General features: G+C 46.0%; 1 protein-coding gene across 1 annotated transcript in view; it reads left to right on the forward strand.

Annotated features, from left to right (window-relative positions):
• Positions 1-953: 953 nt before the first annotated feature.
• The window catches only part of PTPRF (protein tyrosine phosphatase receptor type F), a 99100-nt gene continuing 88024 nt past the window's right edge, over positions 954-12029 (forward strand). The window contains exon 1 of the mRNA XM_074334576.2: positions 954-981. The gene's annotated coding sequence lies outside the window, so the exon portion shown is untranslated. The remainder of the gene's footprint in view (positions 982-12029) is intronic.

Raw genomic sequence — 12029 nt, forward strand, 5'->3', positions numbered from 1 at the left:
GTGCTCTTGTTTTATTTAAATCAACTGGCAGTATAAGAGTAGTGGAGTTTCTTGGCATTTGGACAAAGTATTTGTAAGTTTTGTTCCTCTTGCAGAAGTTACGCAAGAAAAACAAATACTGATTAGAGCAGGAAACATTAAAACCACAATGGAGAATCTAAACTTTTTGTTCTACACCTTGGACTTTTACATTGTCTTTTCTCTGTCATGTCCAATGGGACGAATCCTTCCAAGGTGGAGTGGTGAGAGAGGCCAAGGCCAAGTGGAGCAACCAAATCAGTACAGGAGCACAGACTAGCTGACCCCTGGAGTTCTGAATGCCCTCCCCTCTCTCAGGGCCTAGACATTTTAGAGGTCCTTGGGCACACACACAGACCTAATATTGATTCCTAAAGCTCCAGGAAGCCACTGGGGTCCCCTGGTTAGAGTGGGAGTGGATGAGGTTGGGAGCAAATGGAGATCTGAACCTGAGTCCATTTCACAGAAGGCCCAGGGAGGCCCCAACCCGATCTTGCAATCATCCTCCTAGTTCCTGAAGGTGTAACGAGAACCCAGAGCTGCAGCATCTCCTGATCCCCACCCACATCCCTGACTCATGTGGATTAAGAGCTTTTTTCATAGAACGACCTAAGGTGAGCTCCTGGATTTCCCTCTCCCTCTAAGCAAAATAAAAGGAATGCTACACCCCTGGGATGAGCATGTTAGTAAAACCACAAACAAATTGAATATACAGAATTGGTGATTGCCCTTGCATACCAACTAATTCTCCAATTCTTTTGGCCACAGTCCAAGAAGGACAGGTTCGGAGAATGGCAGTGACACGTCACCCGTTTCTTTCACGATGACTGTAGCTGTTGCTCCAGTTTGGATCAGAACATATCTGTCCATACAGCTCCCGGCACGAGCTGCCTCCCCTCGATGTTGCCTGTCTGCTTAAACCATTCGTTCTCAGCAATTACGGCCCAGCAGCTCCAGAGCTAGGTATGATGGTGGCCTCCACCTTGTCTCTCTTCTCGTTCCTTCTCCCGTGATGCCCTTTGCTCCTTACCGCTCCTTGGAGATACCACAATGCAACACATACATGCGCTCAGTTCAGTGGGATGGTGAGGTCTGTTCACAGCTGACACCACCTTGGTCAGTCCTTTGGGTGGTTTCCACTCCAACACTACATCCTAAACCTGGAAAGAGGGAGAAGTACACTTTATTAGAAACCACTGTTCTTTTAGCCAGAAAAACACACACTTACAGCACAGAAAAATGTACAAAAATCAATGTTGACTTCTGACTTGAGTTTTGCTTCCAACCAGTACAAAGATTATGCAGAGAAGTGTTTTCAGGGGTGGCTGAACCCTCACAGTACCTCAGTATGCAAGGACGTTTTCATGCAGGCTCTTACTGTACCCCTCCACACTGGGAGGACAAAAGTCCCTCTCGAACCCTCTCGCTCTCATCCACTTGTGTCCTCTAAACACTTTTTGTCCCTCCATAGGAGCCTGCCTCATTAGATTCTGAGACAAGCTGTCAGTTGTTCAGTTCGGTCTGGTTTAGCTCCAGATAAGGAGGGGTGGAAATGGGGATAGTGGCCGTTGGTTGGCAGAATATCTACAAGAAAGACAGACTTTTCACACTCCCAGTATCAGTCTCCTCTTGGCATCTGGCCTATGTGTTATTACTCAGAAAGAGCTGTTGTCTCCTTGGTTAGGTGTCACATGGCCACATGCTCCTTTTGTCACTCTGGTCTTTGTATGTCCTTTGCTTCAGGAAGGCAGGTACAGGCCCGGGGGACCCTGTGCCACCACAGTTGTCATTTCTATCTCAGAGTGGTTTCCACAATTTTCCCCTGACTTTGAGATGGGACTCCAAATTTCATTACAGCTCAGGCCTGATCAATCTTCATTTCTTTGTTCCCTGGGCACACCATGTGATACAGTTGTGGTTTGTTAGGAGGGAAAAAAATCTGCAAATCTGCACACTTGGCAGTCATAGTGAAGTTGGACTCTGGAGTTTGAGATGAACGATTTAACCCAAGCGGCAGCCGAGAATCCCCATTAGATAAAACAGCTCAGACAAGACCCAGCGGACTGGATCTCCTTGAGCCACTGCTTCTGCCACCCTCTGCTGGACTTGAAGTCAGTCTCTATGCACCATGAAATTCCCCGAAATATCAACCCAACTCCCATGTGACAGGAAGTTTCTTGGAGAGCAGGAAGAAAAGGCCGTACGACCCTCTTCACAGCAGAGCCCTCAGATCCATGCTGCTTCATCACCTTTCCCCAAGGCAGAACCCACACTCTTCCCTTTTCCCCACCACGGACCACACTTCAGCCTCTCCCTGCCAGGCTGGTTCTGGCCCTTTCCTGTTTTGTATATCAAAATCCTGCCAACCTGAATATACCAATCAGCAGAAGAGAAGCCAGCCAAAGGGCGCTTTGCAAAACAAAAGCCCAGTCATTAGCTAAGCAGTTAAGCTAACCAAACGTTGTCTCTCTGGTGGCTCCTGGTGGGCCTCAGTTTATCCCACCACTCTGTGTGCAAAAATTAGAAAAAGCCAAAACATATTTCTGTGAAACCTTGTCTTATTTTCTAAAATGAATCTTCCACTCCTATCCCCAACCCACCTTTCTGCCCCTGTTCTAACTGTGTGAAGGTGTGAAAGTAGATTGAAAGTTCTGCCCTTGCCGGTTTAAGACAGAATCCCTCTTTTATCAACAATCTGAACTCTGAACTTTTGTTTTTACTAAACTATCCTGTAGCCTAACACTACCCAATAGAACTTTCAGCAGTGATGGAATGTTCTATAGATACCTCTCCAATATGGCAGCCACTACTAACCCATGTGGCCATTCAGCACTTGGAATGTGGCTAGGGTAACTGAAGAACTAAATTTCCAAAATTATTTAATTTTAATTATTTTACTGGGCGTACACATTGGGCAGCACAACTCTAGCCTCATTCCACCACTGATAGTGAGGGACATTATATGAAACTGTCAATAAAGCCTTGAAATTAAATTTACCGTAGGCTACTAAGCAGGATGTTGACTAGTTCATGGATTGTCCTCTCACTGGGAAAAAACTTTCTCAGGTCTAAGAACCTGGAAAAGCAAAGCAGTTCTTAAACAATGAGTTAGTTTTGTTTTAAATCTTAAAGGCGTTATGAATTACAAACGCAATTGTTTTTTCTTTTTTCCTTTGGCTATTAGGAAGCTCAGCCGAATGTAAAGCCCGCTTCCACCGTGTCCCCTTGGACACTAGCATCATTCTCGGTTCCATTTATTTCCCTCCTACCCTGTTGTCCTTTTTTAGTGTAGTGTTCAATGATTTTCAGTAAATTTACAACATTGTGCAACTAGCACCAAAAAACATTTCCATGAGCTCAAAAAGAATCCCTGTGCTCTTCTCCAGGCACTCCACATTCCCACGGGCAGCCACTCCTCTACCTTCTGTTTCTGTAGATTTGCTTTCTCTGGACATTTTATATAAATGGAATCACACAATATGTGATCTTTTGTGTTTGGCTTCTTTTACTGAGCATGTTTTTGAAGTTCATCTGTAGACTCTATCATACTTTATTCCTTTTTATTGCCAAATATAGTATTCTACTATATGGATATACTACATTGTGTTTATCCATTCACCAGTTAATAAACACTTGAGTTGTTTCTACTTTTTGGCTATTACGAATACTGTTGCTATGAACTTCCACATATACGTCCTTCTGTAGATGTGTTTTCATTTCTCTTGGGCAGATACCTAAAAATGAAATTGCTGGATCCTGTGGTAAATTTATGTTAAGAATGCCAAACTGTTTCCCCAAGTGCTGCACCATTTCACATTCCCACAAGCAACGTATGAAGGCTCCAATCTCTCCACATCATCAACACTTGTTATTATCTGTCTTTTTTATTATAGCCATTCTAGTGGGTGTGTAGTGGTATCTCATTGTGGTTTTAATTTGCATTTCCCTAAGGACTAGTGATGAGCATCTTTTCATGTGCTTATTGGCCATTCATCTATTGTCTTTGGTGAAGTGTCTGTTCACTTATTTTGCCCATGTTTAAACTGAGTTATTTGTCTTCTTATTATTGAGTTATAAGAGTGCTTCCTGTATTCTGGATACAAGTCCTTTATCAGACATAACATTTACAAATATTTTCTCTTACTCTGTAACTTGTTTTCACTTTCTTAGTGGTGTTTTTTGAATTGAAAAGTTTTTTAACTTTTATGAAATCCAATTTATCTTTTTTTCCTTATAGTACTTGTGCTTTTGGTGTCATATGTAAGAACTTGTCCTAACCCAAGGTCATGAAGATTTACTCCCATGTTTTCTTCTAAGAGTTTAGTTCTTACATTTACATCTATGGCCCAGTTTGAGTTAATTTTTTAATATGGCATGAAGTGTTTAAATTAATATTTTTGTATGTGGACATCCAGTTGTACCAGAACTATTTGTTGAAAAAAACTATTCTTTCCCCATAGAATTGCCTTGGCACTTTTGTCAAAAATCAATTGACCATAAATGTAAGGGTTTATTTCTAGACTTTCAATTTTGTTCCATTGATTTGTATGTCTATTCTTATGCCAGTATCACACTGTCTTGATTACTGTCCTTGTTTTTGCTTTGTTTTCAGTTTCTTCATTCACTTACCTTTAAGTTTATTTAACTGAGAGAACAGGTCATCTCCTTTCTCTTTCCCCAAATTGATATTAGCTCTTGGCAAGAATGTAATTGAGCCTTCCTAAAATCAAGTCATCAAAGCCTCTCTTGTGAGAATCATTGAGAAGTCATTAAAAGGACTATGACCATTTTCTTATTCAAACAAATCCCAAAGGGGATCAAGAAAGGAACAGACATTCTACCCTCGCCACAATAATCGGATTTACTGATTCCCAGGGAAAAAGGAAGAATCACCGCTAATTACGAGGCAGTTAAGGAATTATTTCCTTTCTCAATATGGCTTTAGAATGTACTAGACCTAAGAAGTAACATCTGTCTTTGAGCTGTAGGTATGAGTGTATTTGTTTAGTAGGGTCAATATTTAAGGAAACCAGTATGGCTGTTGAGTATCAGAAAGAAAGCCTTTGAAGAAAAGAAACCCACTTTGAAGGATGTGATGTAGAATGCCGATGCCCTTTCCCCCAAGAATGATCTTTGGGAGGAGCTGCCAATTCGAACATTACTGATCAACCTGATGAGCCCTGCAGACATGACTCATGAGTTATCTTGGCTTGGAGAACTGAATGGAGGAGGGGAAAGGATCCAGGGAGACAGACCCCATCCTGGTGAGGAAAGTGGGTTGCCAGAGGCATTGATGAAGGATGCCGTCGAGAGAGAAGCTGTATAATGGAGGATAGGAGAGTGAAGTTACCATTTGACTCTTGAGATACTTTTCTCTTTGGTCTCTGGGAAAGCCCGAGTTATTACCCAGCTGTAATTTTCTCTTTCTGCACTGTAATTCCTTTGTTAAGCTGCCCTACTCATCATTAAAGCAAGTCACATATGGCAACCTAGCCTCATATGACAGCTTTGGGGGGAATAAAAAGAAACCATGGTGAAAGGGCGGGGGCCTGCTCTACCCACACCCACCTTTTGCTAGGGTTCATGGGGAGGACGCAAAGATTTCTTGAGGGATCACATCCCAAGCTCCAGGTGGTGACCAGTATTATGAGATGTGATCCCTTGCAGAACTCAGAACATTTAAAATGGTGGAAAGGCTCCCAACTGAACAACTCAGGGGAGGTCATGCAACCTTCTCCTCCCCTGTTTATGTCAGATGAAACCCACCTCTGAAGGGGAAATTGGGGATAGGTGAACATTTGTGTCATATTTTTAAATGTATTCATTTATTCACAAGTATATAGTCCTACTATGTACCAAACATCTTGTATTACATGTTTTTTGTAAGTCACCTAAATCCTTTCTGAAAGAAAGGTAGAGAAAGAGAGGAAAAAGTACTCAATAAATCTTGCTTGAATGAAGGAATTGCAAGAGCCAGATGGCATGAGCCTTAAATGAGCAGGAATTTTTCCATGAGGCTGAGGAATAATGAACTGGGAGTGGCTTTTGAGAGCTGAGCGAGAGGAAGGCTGTGTCCTTCCTCCTTCCTCTGTGGTTACGGAGAACAGCAGCTTTTGGGGAGACACTTAATGGGTCCTCAGTTAGGTAGGAATTGGAGGAAGGACCTCTGAAGGGGCTGAAGGCTTCTGGAGGGCCTCAGGGGAAGGGGGAGGGAGCACTGGGAAGTTGGATCAGGAGAGAGGAAGTTCAGAAGGTTGACTGATGATGAAACAGGCTCTCATTCAGACAGTAACTGAGGATTACCAGGATATTGCTGCCCAGTGGGATTAGCGTTTAAATGGTCCTCCAAGCCTGTGCTATTAGAGGCTTAATTATGCTAATTCTAATAATCATCAAATAGCTTCTATTTTCAAGAACTTGTGATGTAAAACTCTAGTAAAGCTCTTTACAAACACAGTTTCATGTCATTCTTACAATGCTGCAGTAAGTCACATACTCTTTTACAGAACAGGAAACTGAGGCTTAGAGAGAGAAATAATCTGTCCAAGACCAAACAGCTAATAAGTGCCATCGGTGTAGTTCAGACCCATAATAAGTGCCAGGTCTGTATGTCTCCAAATGCCAGGTTACCCCCAGCAGCTGGTCTGTCCTGACTGGGGCCAGTTTAGCCGGTGGTGTACATGGTATCCGTGGCATGTGGGGAGTTTTTGGAAACCTGGAGGTGTCCATGATATACACCAATGAAGCTCTAAGTCCCTGGCCAGAATCCCCCAAAACACTCCTTAATACCATTGCCAACATTGCCAGAAACCCCGAAGGACTCCACCCACCTTCCACACAAGGCTGGGGTCCCAGAGAAACATGAATGCATAATTAATGACATGGAAGAAACAGGGCTCTGTAAGAATGTCTACCAAACAACTCTAATCTAAACTAACAGTCAGGGAGGGCTGACCCAAAGAAGCAACGCTTAGCTGAAAGTGAAGAATGAGCTAAAAGGTGAAGCGGGTGTGGTGGGAAAGTCTTCTAGAAAGAATGTGCAAAGTCCTGGTGGTTGCAGTGGGGGTGGGGGCACATGTGCATTTGAGGAATTGAAAGGAAGCCAGCACAGCTGAGGAAGAATGTGGTGCTGGAAGGTGTGTGTGGGGTGGGATTTAGTACTTGTTAAGGAGATGGCTCTTTATCCCAGGAACAATGGGAAGCCATTAGAAGTTTTAAAAGGGGAGTGACATGCTAAGACTGGAGATGAGCTTAGCGGATGCAGTGAGATCAGTTAGGAGGCACTGCAGGAGTCCAGGTAAGAGGTAATGATAGCTTGGACCACCCAGGTACCAGTAGAGATGAAGAGAAGGGAGTAGATTAGAGAGATGCTTTGGAGGTAAAATTAACAGGATTTGGTGGTGGTTCCTAGGATTGTGGCTTACCTATTAGATGGCAAATTCACTAAGACAGAGAAGACTGGAAAGGTATCAGAGAAGGAGGATCATGAGTTAGGTCGTGCAAATGTTGGGGCTAAGGTGCCTTTGAGATATGAGGTGGAGATGTTTACTAGGTAGTGGGCGAGGCTCCCATTGGTCAGGAGCTTAGACAAGAAGTTCTCCAGACTGGAGACATAAAGGTGTAAATCACCACCAAATGGATGGTAATCAAAGCTGTAGGCATGGATGACATCACCTGGGAGAGTCCACAGTGAGAGAGGGTAAAGGCCTAGGAATAGGCCTTGAAGAACACGAGGGTTGAATGGCTGAATGGGGTGACCCGGCAAAGGAGACCAAGGAGTTAAGAGACAAACTGGGAAAGTATGGTGCCAAGGGATTCAAAGAAGCTAGTCTTTTAAGAATGTAGTGACCGAAAGGTCTAAAGGGTAAATACTAAAAACAAAACAACAACAACAACAAAAACACCCAATTTTGAGACATGGAGGTTCTAGCTCAAATATCATGTTTCAGAGGAGTTGTGGGAGGTGAAAGCGAAATTTGACTGATTGTTGGAATGAATAGGAATGCCTTAATGGCCAACATTGGGAAAGAGCTGAATTTAATTAAGGTTGCAGGGAAGAATCCAGTTGAGAGGGTGGGATCAAGTGCTCAGAGAGGGGGGGATAATGGGCAGAGTGGGGTACCTGAGAAGCAGGTGAGGCTAGGGAATTAAGGATGGGCAGGAGCACTCACCTGAGCTAGGAGGAGGGGTGCTCTCTGTAACTTATTGCATTGGGAGAGGGGCAGATGAAGGGAGATGTGTGAATGTGTTAGTGAGGAACTGGGGTAGGTCCTATCTGGTGGCTTTAATCTTCTCTAAAGAAGGAGGCAAGGTCATATCTGCCAGTGAGGAAATAGAGGCTTAAAGAGGATGGAGAAAGTCAGAAATAGCCACTGCAGAGGGTGGGGTTCCAAGCTGACTGGAGAAATGTGTCCAGAGCCCAACTGCAGTCAGTGGCTATGATTTGTGGGAATGTCAATCTGACCTGTGAAGTCACATGGCTGCTTGACCATGGTACAAGAAGGCAGCGAAGGAGGGCTCCTCCGGCCCTGGGGATTGGCTAGGTAGAGTGGCAAACGGGTTTGGGGTATTGACAAGCGAATCATTATGTTGGGCCTTGGCATCTGGGTTGGACAAGAAGAAAAGGGAAGGAAGGAGAGAGCTGATAATGTTAGCAGAACACAAAGAGGTCAAAAGGGAAGAGGTCTGATCAGACCAAACAGTTATCCTGACGTTGCAGGAGCAAGGTGGGAGCAGCAGAGGTGCAGTTAGGGCTGGGGACAAGGTGCAGTGTGTGATGGTAAGAGTGGGTGGCCCAAGCGGCCTGCAGGAGGCAGCCATTGTGATGAGGAGCTCGAGGAGCTGGTCCGCCTGCTCTGGTGCTGAAGTAACCCAGGCAGAGGGCAGCAAGTAGCAATGGACACTGAGAAGTCCACTAAGCTGGAAACAAAGGCACAGCCACTGGATTTGGCAAAATGGAGGTGAATTGTCGTTATGTCAAAGCAATTTCAGTGGAGTGTTGGTCCCAAAAGCTGGGTTTAGTGGGCTGAGTGTGAGCAGGAAATGGAAGAGTGGAGGCTTCGTGTATAACAGCTCTCGTGTTTATTGTGAGGTGAGCAGAGAAATGCTCAATCTCTCCCACTCTGGGGAGTGGGGGGTGGGTCAAGGAAGCAGATTTGTTTTTAGGATGGGAGAGACTTAGGCATAACTACGGGCAAATGGGAATGATACAACAAAGAGGATGGGAAACGGGAAGGGAGAGAAGCGAAGTCCTGGAGGAGCCAAAGCACCCTGAGCACAAGTGGAGCCAAAGCTGGGGCTGTCCTCCTCGGAAGGAGGACAGAGAGGAAGGCGTAGGTGAGGGTGAGTGTGGTGGGGGGGGGATGAAGGAGTCCTCCTCCCATGACTTCTGTTTTCTCAGAGAAGCTTGAGGTAAAGTCACCAGCAGAGTGTTCTATTGAGAAATTAACACTTGTGTCATTTATCCCTATAGTGACTCATCAGGAAGGAATGTAGGGTCTTCGCTGGACTTTTGTGTTCCAAGACCTGGGCCTTTTTCCTCCCATCCCACACCTGAGAAGATAAACAGACTGCTTTGCTGTTCCTGTGTCAGAGCTCCTGATGGACTAAGAGGGAGAGCATCACTGTGTCTCAGGCAGTTGATTCTACAGCAGGGAAGAGAGGGGCCCCATGCCACCCTGACATGGCCCCCAGGAAAGTGGCTGTGTGTCACTGCAAATGCCACGAACAAAGAGTTTCAACTTTGTGAGTCTACAGGAGAGGCTCTCTTGAAAGAGTCTGGGATGGAGAGAGTAGTATGTCCCCTTCCCAAGAACTGGGCTGGACAAGTTAGGTCCTACAGATGGGAGACAAACAGTGGAAGCCCCATGGCAGTGACAGCTAAAGTCTGCAACAGCAGCAGTGGCCCGAAAAAGACCTCAGCCTTTTCCTGCAAGGCTATGAGCACATACTGACCACCTTTGGGGTTGTGCAAGCTACTGAGTTCTTGGGCAATTGGAGGGAGGTGAAGGAAGGCTGTGAGTGATATGGAATTCTTGCTGATCTAGTTAGGATAGGGACTCAAGCTGAATTTAATTTGATTTAGCCCAACTGAAAGATGTATTCACGTCATGAGTTTGAACAGAGTGTCCAGTGGGCCCAGAACCCGGACAAAGGGTGAACAGTGAGGGGGAGCTGACATCTGGCTCTCCCTCACCCTGCACCCTGGGGCTGGAACGGCAGACACAGAACTACCACGTGGCACCACCCGGCCTTCACGGATGAGCACAAGGACGTCCCTCCCTGCCAGGCCCTGGAGCAGGGCGGCAGGTCAGTCCCACATGGATCCCACGCTGAGTTTGGCAGTCTGGACAGAGTCTTGGCTCCTCTCCTTCTGTGTCATCCACTCACAGGCCTGGTCACCTGAGGTTCTTGTCTGGGTGACCCAGGGCCTGGGCCTCTGGGTGTTTTTTAACCTTGGCCTTGAGTTCAGTTCCAGGTGCTAGGCATGCTGAGACCTGGGCAGGCTGCTCACAGGCATTCTCACGCCCTGCCTCAGCAAACACTTGACCACAGGTGGGTCCGAAGATAGGTGAGCAGGGGCTAGAGACCAATGAGTTGAGGTTCCAAGACCCCTGTGTCCCCATGGAGGTTGAAGCAAGAGCCCGGTCAGCACAGCAGTGGATGGGTCTGCTGACTTCAGCCACAGGAGTATAAGGTCCCTGACCCACTGACCTAAGTATTGTGTTCACAGACCGGGCAGTGCTGGGCAGAGGGAACTGGGCTGCCAGAGCTGCGGACCTACTGAGACCCCAGGCAGCAGACACGCAGGTCAGGACACATCACAGCCCCTGTTCAGTGCATGCCAGGCCTACAGAAGCCCCGGGTGTGGACAAGCTCTGGGACTTGGTCAGGGAGCTTCTCCCCTACCCAGTCACGTCTGATGGATCCCTGAGCACAGGAGAAAAATCTACCTGTTTATTCCTTTAATAAATATGTATCCAGCACCTGTTTTGTGTCTGGTCCCCATGCTGGTGCTTCTGTCTTCAGGGAATCCACAGGCTGTGGGGTAGAGGGATAGACATAGGTACAGGTGTTGGTGACACCTAGGGCTTAGAGTTTCAGCAGGTAAGCCCCCAACCCATCCAGGGGTTATGGATGGCTTCCTGGCGGAAGTGATGGTTCTAAACAGGGACCATTGGTTCCAAAGTACCATTGGTTCCAAGATACTGAAACCAACTCAAGATAGAGCAACTCTTAGGAAGTGTTTTCTTCTATGACTATGTGCAAGAGATTTTACGACCAACTTGGTTTTGCGTGGTCCAAACCCCAAAAATCAGAATCTCTCTTCCTCCCTCTCTCTCTCCTCTTTCCTCTCCCCTCCCTTCTTTTTTCTCTTTCCTTCTCTCCTTCCGCCCCTTCCTTCATCTGATGTGTACTTCACAGAGCCACATGATCTCTAGTCTCTTTCTGTTTTTCAAGGTTTGCAGGACTGGTGACCGATTGGATGGGGGTGCAGGACAGAAAGTATTTCTGGCCCAGTGACTGAGTGAATGAGGATGCCACTGCCTGAGAGGGGAATTATTGAAGACCAGCAGATCTGGGGTAGGAGGGAGAGTGAATTTGGTGTACCTGAGGGACATGCAGGGAGTAGTGTGGAGAAGGTTCTTGGTTATGTGGGTCCTGAGCTCAAAAGTGAGGCCCAGACTGGACATAGAGTTTTGGAAGTCATCAGTATATGGTTGGTGGTGGTCTAGATGGTCCAGAGAGAACGGATGGGGGGGGGGGGGGGGGGAAGGCTAGCACAGACCCTGGGAGGAGCAGGAGGTGGTAAAGATTGAGAAAGAGTGGCCAGTGAGGAGAGTACAGGCTATGGAAGCCAAGGGGAAGGACTGTTTTCACAAATCAGAAATGAGCAGGCATAATTGGTTGAAAAGTAAACTTTTTTAAGTTGGGGTAAGAAAACTCAAACAAAAACCTAAACCCACCCTGAATTCTGAAACACTGGAAAAAAATGTCTAAAAACGCATAAA

Source organism: Rhinolophus sinicus, chromosome 14, assembly GCF_057876585.1.
Source record: "Rhinolophus sinicus isolate RSI-liver-muscle chromosome 14, RSI-T2T, whole genome shotgun sequence".
Lineage (NCBI taxonomy): Eukaryota > Metazoa > Chordata > Mammalia > Chiroptera > Rhinolophidae > Rhinolophus > Rhinolophus sinicus.